Source organism: Oryzias latipes, chromosome 3 (assembly GCF_002234675.1).
Source record: "Oryzias latipes chromosome 3, ASM223467v1".
Taxonomy (NCBI): domain Eukaryota; kingdom Metazoa; phylum Chordata; class Actinopteri; order Beloniformes; family Adrianichthyidae; genus Oryzias; species Oryzias latipes.
In genome coordinates, this window is record NC_019861.2 from 7,081,141 (window position 1) to 7,093,263 (window position 12,123).

Here is a 12,123-nt window from a genome sequence, read left to right on the forward strand (position 1 = left end):
ACCTGGCCTCCTATGGACTTCTGAATAAGCCTGGTAATTATTCAATCTGACACATGTGATACAACAGAACGGCTGCAAAAGAGCTTGGGGTGTCTCCCCAAGATGAGTCTGCTGTGGATCTAAATATTGATTAGGGTTAGGGTCAGAAACTTAAAAAATAAAACAAAAGACAATAATAAAATAAAACAATGACAAAACACGACAAGACAAGAATAAAAATGCACAAAAGAGATGTGATGGAAATGTCCACCACTTTGTCCTCTCCATAGTCTGCTTCTCCTCGTGCCGTTTTCATGAAAAACATAGGTGGGAGTATGCAAATTCAAGATAAAGACAAGTTTATTAGGGGCTGTCGTCTAATGACCCATGTGGTGGATTCTAACTCCACCAGCATTCCTTATCACCTCAGGACAGTGTGGTAAAACCCCTTCATCCTCGCTGTGGATGAGATAACCAGATGAACAGACACACAAAGCTCTAAAAAGGTAAAAAGGTCTATCAAAATTAACATTTAAACCTTCTTTCTAAACAAATACATTCAAACGATGATAATTGAAACAAAGATAATTGAAACCATGATAATACTAAAACAATTTCCTGCAACGAATCATTAATACCTCCTTTCCACCCTCTCTTGGCCTGGGGGAAACCCCAGGACACTAGTTGGGTGAAACCATGCAAATCTAAACAAAGATAAGGCATAAATACACAAACTAGAGCAATTGAAAGTAAAAATATAGCAAACAGTTTTGTGCATCGGTAAGGTGAACAAGCTGTTTGTCCACATTCCTATGGAAGGCAAGAGAACAACATAAAGAAATGGAACCACGTATTGTCGTTGCCTTACTGCCATAAGGTTAGTCACACCCTCGTCATTTATCATCAACCTCAAGGGGCCCATGTGTTTCACAAAACAAAGAAGTGTCCACTACAACCACAAGAAAACCAACATGTCCAAACTATTTCCAGATGTTTATGCTGCAAAGTAGACATCCTACGCTCTATATACATTGAACAACCTATGCCAAAAACAGTTCTGCCTAAAAATGAGACTTCCCTTCTGCTAAAGTGCAAATTCCTGTTGCATTTCAAAACTCAAACATACAACTGCAACAGAAGATCTTTTATTACTCACAGGCAGGTTTCAACAGTCTGTTCAGCTAGCTGCTACCTTCTAGTAGCACAATATCTTGTCAGAGAGACTGCAAACAGTGACTGAAAATGCCAGGAAATTTTATTAACACCTATGTACTAAAATGCGAATAACTGTCTGCTATTTTCACGTAATGGAATGCAAAAATAAGGGTTTGCTAAATCAATGGCAGTGAACAACACACATTGTTGAGCTAAAGTTGACAGCATGCAATATGGATCAGGAACGGGTAGAACTAGAGTAATAGTGACATAATTAACAGTCCTTAAATCATATGCTATGCAATAAATTTTACCATCTGCTTTCAAGACCAGTCTAAAAGAAGTACTACGAAGAATGTGAATGCTACACCAGAGTTCCACAAACCAGTCAAAGTTTCCTTCATCCCTCCATCTGCTTCCTGCACCAGCATTACTGAAATCTAAAAACTTGTGCTCCTGCAATTACCTGAAGCACCACTAGGGAAGCGTGGAACATGAACCAACATCAAATGAACCTGTGGAGCATGAAGCATCAGAGAGCGTGTTTAACAGCACCTCTGCATCTTCATGAGCTGTCTTCTGTCTGCCACGATGTTTGTCAATACAGAAATGGTCCAGAACTCAGGAATTTGTCGTTGGATGAACGGTTAACCTGTACATTTTTATTGAGGGAGGAAAGTGAACACCTGAAAAAACACAATTCTACCAATGTGTTGTTAATGCCCCACTTAGTCATAGGACTGAGTTGCAGAGCCTCATGACCAGGGGGTGCTAATCCTATGTGGGATACAGCTGTGTCTGACAGCTAGTATCATTGCATTTGTGAGTGTATGAATGCACAATAAACCGCTTACCCTCAGGGCAACTATATGTCAGTGTAGTTCAAATGCCACGTGTGGCCTTCTACCTGCTGAAATATTACCGTGTACTGTCAATCATAGAGTGTGCAGGTCAGACCATTCGGAGGCGGAAATAGAGCTTTGAGGACAGGAGTCATGGCTTTCACACCTGAAACCCATGAAACCACCTGGCGTTTCAGGGCCCTCTGGTTGTCTGCAGTGGGGGTTGGCTGTGGGGTCTGGCATGGCATCCAGTCTGCTGGCTCCTGTTTTTGACAAGACTGTCCCGTCCCAACAGATTCACAGGCGTGTTTAGTGAATGCATACATGAATGTTCCACCATCTGGACAAAAGTCAGTCGGATGGTCTTTTGCAGGTTTTGAGGAGTCATTTGTTCATTTGTCAGAGCAGGTAGTGTCCACTAGAGTCATCAGTGGTTACTTCTCATCTTGGAAAAGACAATGGCTCCTGCATCATCAAGTGGTATTGTCCGACTTGCCCTGTGGTCCTCGCCACGGTGGAGGAGGGGCTTGGAGTGGTCGTGGGTACTGTTCATTTTTCCTCCAGACCCTCTGCCTCTGGGTCTGTGCATTCTGCTGTTGGGTACCTCGTTGTGGGCTATCACATGCCCAAGGGTTTGGAGTGCCACAGATGCCATTTCCAGATGTTGCTAGGGTCTCCTGGGTGGCTCACGTGTCCCAGGGTTTTCACCATGTTCTCCTGTCCCCGACTTACGAATGGCTGAGCATGACACGTCACTTCTGCTCTCTCTGAGGGCATAAAACTCAAAATTCATGTTATTATTTTTAAACACCATTTATCATGTGTGGATTTTTCAGCTGCTCAACTCCTCCCTTTCTCCTTTCTATTACCTGCAAATGTGCAGTAATACTTTACATGATTGAAGTAGTTATCTTAACCTCAGGGTCAGTCACCTCTGACTCGGCCCCCTTCAGGCTAACTGAGATCCTTTTGGGGGAGGTGTGAGCATCTGCTCATGCTTTTGTACCCCTTATGCAGAAGAATGTTCTGCATGAAGATTTATGAGGGTTAAGGAGGGGTCTGGACTTCACTCGTATCTGGGCTGACTTTCCTGCAAACATAAAGTTATGTGCTTCTAAGGACAAAAATTTAGAAAAATCATTAGTGTCCTGTTCAGGTTAAATGTCAACACCGTGGCTGCAAAAGTCAGTTGATCAGCGATAAAAGCCTATTCAAGAAAAAATCCCTAAATCTGTCTGTGACCAATATAACGGGTGCGGAGCAAAATGTTCAAAAAATACACTTTCTTAGACACATTCTAACAGCTATTTATTCAGTTCTTTATCAAAAAGCAAGATCAATTGAGCATTACAGTTTAACATTAACACCCTTAGTTCGACTTGTCCTGAAGGGCTTGCTGGTCCTAATAAGAATCTAGATAATCGCTAAAAATAACAATCTGACCAATCCAAACTTTTCCTTAAAGCTGCAGAACCTACAATTGCTAAAATACAGTAACATCTTTATCTTTCAAACTTGAATGCAAACCAAAACTGAGTGCCTCTTAGTACTAACCACCACAGTTCATACTGTGGCGGCTGATCGCAAAAATTCTACAAAGTATAAATGTTCTAACACACAAAATGTCCTTTATACTACAGCACTTTTATGACCTGCAGATCATCCTACCATCATCCATGCCACAGACGGGAACTGCTTACAGAGGGGAAAAAAGGGGGGGGTGTTACATGGGGGGTCATCATGTCGTGTAATTACTTCTTTTTCCTGCTAACAATTAAAACACTTCTCTTACACTGTCATAGAAGGCCTTTGTTTGTTCAATGCTGTTGCTGAGCACTGTCCATGTTCTATATACAAAATTGTGCACCTTTCATTCTGATCATCATGGGAATTAAGAATTCCAATTAGTGTAAAATGAATGTTACAACATTAGGTAATGGTTAAACCTCCTCAAATAGTTTTGGGTGGAGCTGCACTCTCCCAACAACCTCTGCTCTTTGTCACCTAGAAGATGACAGCACCAACCTCTTTCTGTGAAAAATGAACTGCTTGAACCTTTCTATTCTCCATTCAGTTTTCCTTATTTAATCAAAAACACAATTCACACTCTAAACCACAAGAGGTTTGTTAAAACACAGACAATCAAGACGCAGACAATAACTTCTAACAATTTTCTCAAAACCAAACCAAAAGACAAAACAAATTAGGTACCTTACACATAAAAAATAAACCATTTCACTGAAATGAATCTTTTCTAACTAGTGTTAATATTTCCCCTTCTCTTTTCTCATCTTTCTCTTATAACAATTTTCAAATATTCTTGATTCTGATTCAAACGAACAAAACCGCCAGTCATGAGCTTCACATTCAAACATTCACAGCTGTGCACTTCACAAAAATCCTAACGATCTGGGAAATATCAAAACAAACATACAAACAAAATCAAACATTGCAAAAATTCTGTTTTAAGGGAGTCTGAGTCTAAAAGAACCAAATGCTTATAACTAATTTCAATAAAACGTCTTGAGCAAAACTGAACTAAATCTTGGTAATTAGGAAATACAAATAAATGAGAGAAAGATATTCAAAATATAAAAACCGAAATAATTGCAAAATTATTTTACACAAAATGTTTTAGACCGATGCTACCTTACCATGTTTTTGAAAAGATTTGGGGAACCTCCCGAGAAAGTAGTTTTCGTTCGAACAGAGCCGGCTGCTGCAGCCATGCATGCAGTCATCTCCTCGCCGTGGTGGCAGAGGCTTCCATCGGAAGCGCAGCGCTACTTAAAAACCTTTTTCTGCGAACTGAAAACCCACTGAAATTTGTTTTTAAACGACGTCTTACAACCAAGGTCATGACCACGCTCGATAACGACGATCCCCGCCATGATTTTACCGCAGATTAGATCCCAAACTCTAACTGTAAAAGTTTAGCGTGTTTCGCCATTACGATTTCCGGGGACGCCGGCTCGCCGGCCACGTGGTACTAACAAAGCCAATCATAGACATCGACACATTCGAAAGCAACTAAAACCTCCAGTCATTGGTTCATTCGACGTAAACAAGATGGCTGCGGCCATAGACACAATAAACAAGGAAATGTGGAAATAAAGTAAAAATTCACAGATTTCAAACACTTTTTCATCCCATTGTTTCCAAAATCTCATACATTCCATTCCATTCATCCACATTCAAGTCATTTTCACCGCTGTTGTCAAGTCAAATCGTCACCGTCGTCTGTCGTCGTATTGTCTGTTCCACCCCAGTCGTATTTTGTCCGGACAAAATGCATCATATACCTCATATTTTCCTTTGATGTTAATTTCGAATCCTTCTCTGGTCACTCTCCATCTAAAAAAATAATTTGTCGAGGCCGCTGCCCCGTTAGTGTCTTCCAAATTACCTAAACGCGCAAAAATTAGTTCCTATACTACACTGTTTTTACGCCTTGGGCGTCTCTAGGACAAACAGACGGAACCTTATGTATTTTTAAATACATTACCTCAAACACAACCGATAAACCTAGGATACCTTTTCTGTACTGTTGTTGCACACTAGGTGTCACAAACTAACAGTCAACCATCCCTTTAAAGTTTGGGTCAACTTTTATTTATGTATTTATCTATTTATTTATCTATTTATTTATCTATTTATTTATCTATCTATCTATTTATTTATTTATTTATTTATTTATTTATTTCGGGGGAAACTCTACCGCCCACTCACTCGAGATCTCGTTCAATTTGAGTTATTCAACTATGAGATAACTAAATCAATATGCAGAATTTTGCAGCAGGCTTCTGCTTACTTGTTTTTGAATGCGGCCGCGTGAGAAGTCGACCAAGTGGACGGGAGGAAGCGTGCCCAGACTTTACACTGAAAGTCTCAAAAAATACGAAAAATACGTCACCGGCTCGATCCGTGTTCCGTTCCCCGACTTCACGTTTCGGGTCACCAAGTTGTAGGAAAATATCTTTCGCTCTGAGATTTTTCCACGCATGTTCTATTAGTCGGGAGAGATATAAGACCAAGATTCAGCCGGATAAAGTCACAGAAGGTTTATTCCCTAACAAAAGTTCTAAGACAGAATTAAAACAGATCTGGGTCCTCATTTTAGAAGGCCTTCAAAACGCAAGAAGTTACAGGCGTTTTACATGAAAGGCCACAAGAGAGAAGAAGACAATAAAATTATGCTCTGCTCAGACTTTTAAAGACAATTCGGGTTTCCTCCTCCCGTGGAAAACATGACGTCGAATCTCCGCCCTGGAACACTCGCATTGGCTGATCGATGATCCGTCTCCTCCTTCAGCCAATCGTAGAGGGTCATTCTCCGTGACCAGTTCCTCTCCTCAGGGAATGACTTTAAAGGGACACCTAGTGTTGCAGTAAACTCCGTCCCTTCCTGTCCACCACAAATCAGATTGACAGCAAGAAATCCATGGAGAGCCCTGGTTAAAGATCAACCTTTTTGTTCTTCCCTGGAACCGGACATCTAGAGAAGTTCTCACAGCTATAATCTATTCCTCGTGGTTTAGATTAGACATTTCTGATGACTGCTGTTGAACAATGCCCGAGAGGTCAACATCCCCCTCCTCTGTAGGGGAATGACTGACAGCTGTTGTCCGTGAAACATCCTAAGGAATGTGAGGTCAATGAAGTCAGGATGCACACAGTTCTACACACTTAATCTATGAAACTAAAACTTCAAGTAATATAGATAAAACAGAAAACGTAATAAAATAAGACAGAGAAACCCTTCTAAAGTGAGGACCAAAAATATAATTTCCTTCACCACATACATAGATACTGTATGTGGCTGCTCCGTAAAATACAAAATGATCTTCTAAACGTGCTTTTATTATCGTTATAGTTATTATGAAGCGCCTGTTCGCTCATCATTTTATTTTTGTTTTGTGGGATCAGTGCTTTTTTTGTGTTGCGTAATGGAGCTGGAAGAAGGGGTAGGAGAAGGCTAACATGCACTAACAACATTTAGCCTCCGGCACCCGAGCCTGGGCCGCGCAGGGTCCAGACGTCACGGGGCACGAAGCGCTCCTCCCCGCCACCCCCCTTGCGAGGGGTGTATTAGAAGGGAGAGGCAAGGAGCCAGCGGGACGAGGGAGGAGCGGCGCTCCGCGATTCGCACCAGGCGTCCGCAGAGCAGCTGGTCGATCCTGTTTGAGCTCCAAAGCCTTCTCTGGAGCGAAACAACATCTGTGCATGACGTTAAACCAGAGCAGTCGTGACACACGATCGGAATGAACTGTTTACATGCACAATGATCAGATCAACAATCCGCATAACCCACCTATCTCGATCGGAAAAGGAATTTTGATCCGAACGAGTCTGATCGGGGCAGACTATTCTGAACGGCGTGTTTACATCACGCATTTTTCTTCCGATCAGGCGTTCTTCCCGATTACTTTTGTCCATGTAAACGCAGTTATTAACCTGACACTAGAGCTGCAGGTGAGGGGAGGGGGGCTGACATCTGATACTCGGGGGAGAAAAGGGTTGTAGCTGCAAATTTAAGCAGAAAAAAGCAGTTGAAAACTAATTCAAAGAAAAATAATTCTAAAGTTCACCTGTTCATTTTAAAATTCTGAAAATAATTAAGGACCATTCAGACACGAACACCTATATGTCTATGAAGTTTGATGTCGTTAGCTGAAAGATAAGTTAGGACACAGATACTTACATTTTTCTTTAAGTTTGGTGTTTGTAGCTGAATGTTAATTAATAAAAAAGATAGGTGTAGTTTTGCCTTAAAGAGATTTTCCCGGACCTTTTTAGATGAAAAAATGTCTCAAAATTCATCTGTAACTTTTTTAATTCTGAAAATATTTAGGAAGCAGTAGCACATAAAACCTATATTTCTGGGCAGTTTGGTGCTGATAGCTTTTAAAGAAAAGTTATGATAAAAATTATCTGTTCGAGTCCAACATTTCAAAAATCACTCTCAAAAATCAAGTGAGGAAGTTTCTTGTAGCCCCTATAGTGCTGTGTATCAAAGGTGGAAATTTGTAAGAGACATCTAATTCAAAAATCTTAGCTTCCTGAGAAAAAGGGCTGATTTTTTTAAATGAATTTTTATCATATGAGTGCAGCGCAATCAACCACTTCCTGTTTGGCGGTGGATTACGCAGGCACCGTCAGATGTACGCCCATGAAACTGCAGAATATAAGAGAAGACCCTTCTGAGTATATCCAGTTTTAATTTCAACAAAGTACTGGGAAAAGACAAGTCAGAATGTGACAAAAACTATGTTTTTCAATAACTAGGTGTCGCTATGGAGCTTGTCCAAGAATGTCCTTGGGTTCAGAATGGAAGCCTCATCAATCTATTTAATTTCAGTGAGATCGGACAAGGAATGTGCACATGAGAGCAATTTTTGTGTGAATGGTGAGACGCCCAACTTTGCCCCTCTGTCACGACCACACCCCTGCGTAGAAAGTTATGGCTTTTTGTCGGAGTAAACTTCAATGGCTTTTCAATAGGTGGATGTAGTTTTGAGGTGTGTCGGCTCATCCCACTTGGAACAGTGATGCTCCAAAACATGTAATTTCCGGTTGCCAGCATGTGGCGCGACACCTGTTCCGGATTCTTCCACTGCAGATGTGTTCAGGGTCAGACTACAATCATGCACATCAATTTTGGATCAGATTAGATAATGCATGGCTGAGTAATGGCTGTTTTTCTTATGGCGTGTTTTCAAAACGAACTTTTGTAGATTTCCATCTGATGAAGATGTCCTGTCAAAATCCTGTTTGTACGTTAAAGCATATGGCGGGACTTGCGAAAACAAAATTTTGTAGGTGGCGGTACCGAGCCATTTTTGTGTACCCATGCCGGTCTCCCATAAAATACGAAATGTTTTGCGAATTCTGATGCGTGAACAAAATGTGGTGAGTTTTTGGGCATGTTAAAAGTTAAAGTTAAAAAGGCAATTCTTGCTGCAAGCTGGAGCTGCAAGCTGCTGTTAACATGACAGCAGCCTGTGGGTGGGGTTGGGGGCTGTAATCTTTTGCCATTCAGGACAAAGACGCTTGCACATAGCATGAAAAAAAATTCTTAAACCGAAGCCTCGTTTAGAGCTGCACATTTTTTCATCAAGACGAAGAAGGCAATTTCAGATGGAGAAGGTGTCAAACAAGCAATGATGATAATTGCTAACAATGTACAGAGATAAATGGAACTGATCTTATTCCCACTCTCTCTGACATCCAACTGGGGGCATCTACAATGTCTAGAGTTTAGCATCAAGTGCGACGAGTCTGTGGACAGCCACACTACACCACAGCTGTTGGTTTTTATCCAGATGGTGGTTGAAGATTTCTCCACAAGAGAAGATATCCTGACACAACTGCCCCTATAGACAACTACAAGGGCAGTGGAAATTTATAAGGTGGTGAATGAGTTTTTCGAGCAGAAAAACATACCATTCGTAAAGCTGGTAGCAGTGACTGCAGACGGGGCTCCTGCTATGATCGGCAGACTAACAGGTTTCATTAATCACTGTAAAGCTGACCCAAAAGTTTTGAGAATGAAAAAAATCTTGGACATTGGAAAAGTTGCAGCTTAAATTTTATAACAGCAATTTGCATATGCTCCAGACTGTTATGAAGAGTTATCATTACTGTTTTAAATAACTTGCCAGTGTATTTTATTGCTCTCATTAAAGGACCTGCTGAGATCATTTAATTTGTTCATTGACAGAATTAAAAGCAGCAAGGCAAAGATGGGATATTGTTTACCTAAGGCATGACAAGTTGATCATCCAGCCTCATACCAGGACACCAACTCCCTCGATGTATATTCAAAAAAGTTCATAGTGTCTGCATGTATTAGATCATTTCTTACTGTAATTGCCGGGTTATAGAGCACACCTGATTACAAGCCACACCCTCCCAATTTAATGAGGATTAACCACTTTTTACATACACATGCTTTACTTGTATACAAGCTGCATGATGTGGCAATCCAAGTGGCATGTCACTGAGACCATAGTAGTCTCAGAGAGGGAGGAGTAACTAGTAGTTTAACCTATTTATTCGAACACACCCACATCTGCCAAACAGCATGGTGCTCACTTCAGCTAACAGGTCCCTCACTTATGGTCTTGAAAGTCACACTCAGATTCCCCTCTTTCCATGAGTCTTAGGGGTTTATGGCAGCACTGATCCCGCAGGTTTTTTTTTAGCCGCCCGCTCCCGCCCGCAGCACAATTTAAACCGCCCAATCCCGCGAGATTTGGGTTGGGTCCCGCGGGACCGGGCGGGACCCAATCCCAATGCAGCCCTCTAACAGAGTGGAGAGACAGAGTGGAGAGACAGAGTGGAGAGACAGAGTGGAGAGACATATGTTGATGTGTCCTTTGTGGAGCAGTGGATGTGCTCTGTTCTTGTATTAAAAACAAGAATACTTTTCACCTTGGCGCCTCTGCCTTTATTTCCTGTCAGGACCAACGACAGTGAGAGTATTTGTATATTCTCTTTTTACCAATTTGATATATGTGTATGTGTATATATTTATTAATCTATTTTTATTTATTTATTTATCATTTTTATTTTGGGGGCCGGTTTAGCTCGTGCTGGTTTGCGGCGGCTTCCGTCCATGAAACCAGGGTTCAAATCCGGGCTGCTCCCTATTCCCTTCTCTGCTCCTGCGTAAAACATTGCCAAGTTAGCCATGCGACTCATCCTCAAGGGAGGGTTGTTTCGCTGTGGCGACCCCTGATGGGAGAAGCCGAAAGTGAAAGAAATTTTTTCCATTTATTTATTTTAATGTATTTATTCACATTTACCATTTTATATGTCTTTTAAGGTTTATTTATGTACTTATTTGTTCCTGTTTTTTTTATTCTATTTTAATTTTTATTTTATTAATTTTACATTTTAGTTGTAACTCCAGTGTTTTCTTCAGAGGGATCCTCCACATCAGTGACTGACTTCTCAGTGAACGGCATCTCTGCAATGGGATCTCCCGGGACTGGCTCTTTGTCCAGATCTGGGGGGTCCTGTCATAGTGTACTCTGTGAACTTGGGTGGGGGTTCACTGATGTGGACATGTCCCCAAAACATCTTATCCCAATTTCAGTACAAAGCCAGGTTTCTACATTGCATCATTTTATCATTCTTTTTATCATGGAGTGTGTGTGTATGTATGTGGGGGTGGGGTTAGGGGGTCAGAATTGTGTTTATTTTAAACAAATATTTCAAACAAAATATTTTAAACAAAATATTTGTTTGTCTTTTCTTCTTGTTTTTAAATTTGATTATGTTTTTATGTTAACCATTTTGAGTAGCTCTCATTGTAAAAGTGCTATACAAATAATGTTTGATTTGATTTGATTGAATCCTGCCAAAATAGAATGACTTTACAGAGGGCCAAACCCTTAAAAAAGTGAATGGGGCTAAAATCACTTATGGGGTTAAAAAAATGTTTATTTCATATATATTCAATACATATTTCAAAACGGATTAACAATACCAAAACATGCATCTCAGGATATTCAAAGGAAGTTTTGCAATTATTATGGGATGGCCACAGGATGTGCAGCTTGGCAGCCATTTTGTAGCAAAGAGGGAAATTTGTTTGTTTTCACATTTTCCCACATTATGTGGACAGAAAAATTTTCTTCCAACAATCTTCAGAATATTAACACACACATCACCAGATTGAGTCTAAAACTAAAGTGTTTTTGACCATTAACCATCATGATTTTCAAAAAAGAAAAAAAAATCAGCATAACTTTCTAAGGATTCTGATCTATTGCCTCATAACTCAACTAAGCATCATTCGGAAGCTTCTTGGCAAAAAAGTGTTGGAAATAAATTTTGTAGATTTTCAATGGTGTTAGTGTTGCTTCCACACGTACACTTTGAACATTTTATGCATGACTTGTTGGCTCAAGCTGAACGAAATTATATAAAATGAACATAGAATGAATGTGAACGTGGTTAACAAAAAGCCTGCATTGCCAAGGAAAACCAAAACTTCACTTTTTACTGTTTGTCACTCCAAGGGGACCAAAAAATAAAATGGTTGCAGTGGAGAAAAAAACAAACAAAAGAAAAGCAGTGATTTAAAAAAAAAAAGTGTTTTCTATGAATATGTCATATACAACTCTGACCAGGGTAGATG

The 12,123-nt window shown here is 40.4% G+C and overlaps 1 protein-coding gene across 1 annotated transcript in view; it reads left to right on the plus strand.

Moving 5' to 3' along the window:
• nell1 (neural EGFL like 1) overlaps window positions 1–12,123 on the plus strand; it is a 507,083-nt gene that overhangs the window by 280,249 nt on the left and 214,711 nt on the right. The gene's annotated exons all lie outside the window — the stretch shown is intronic.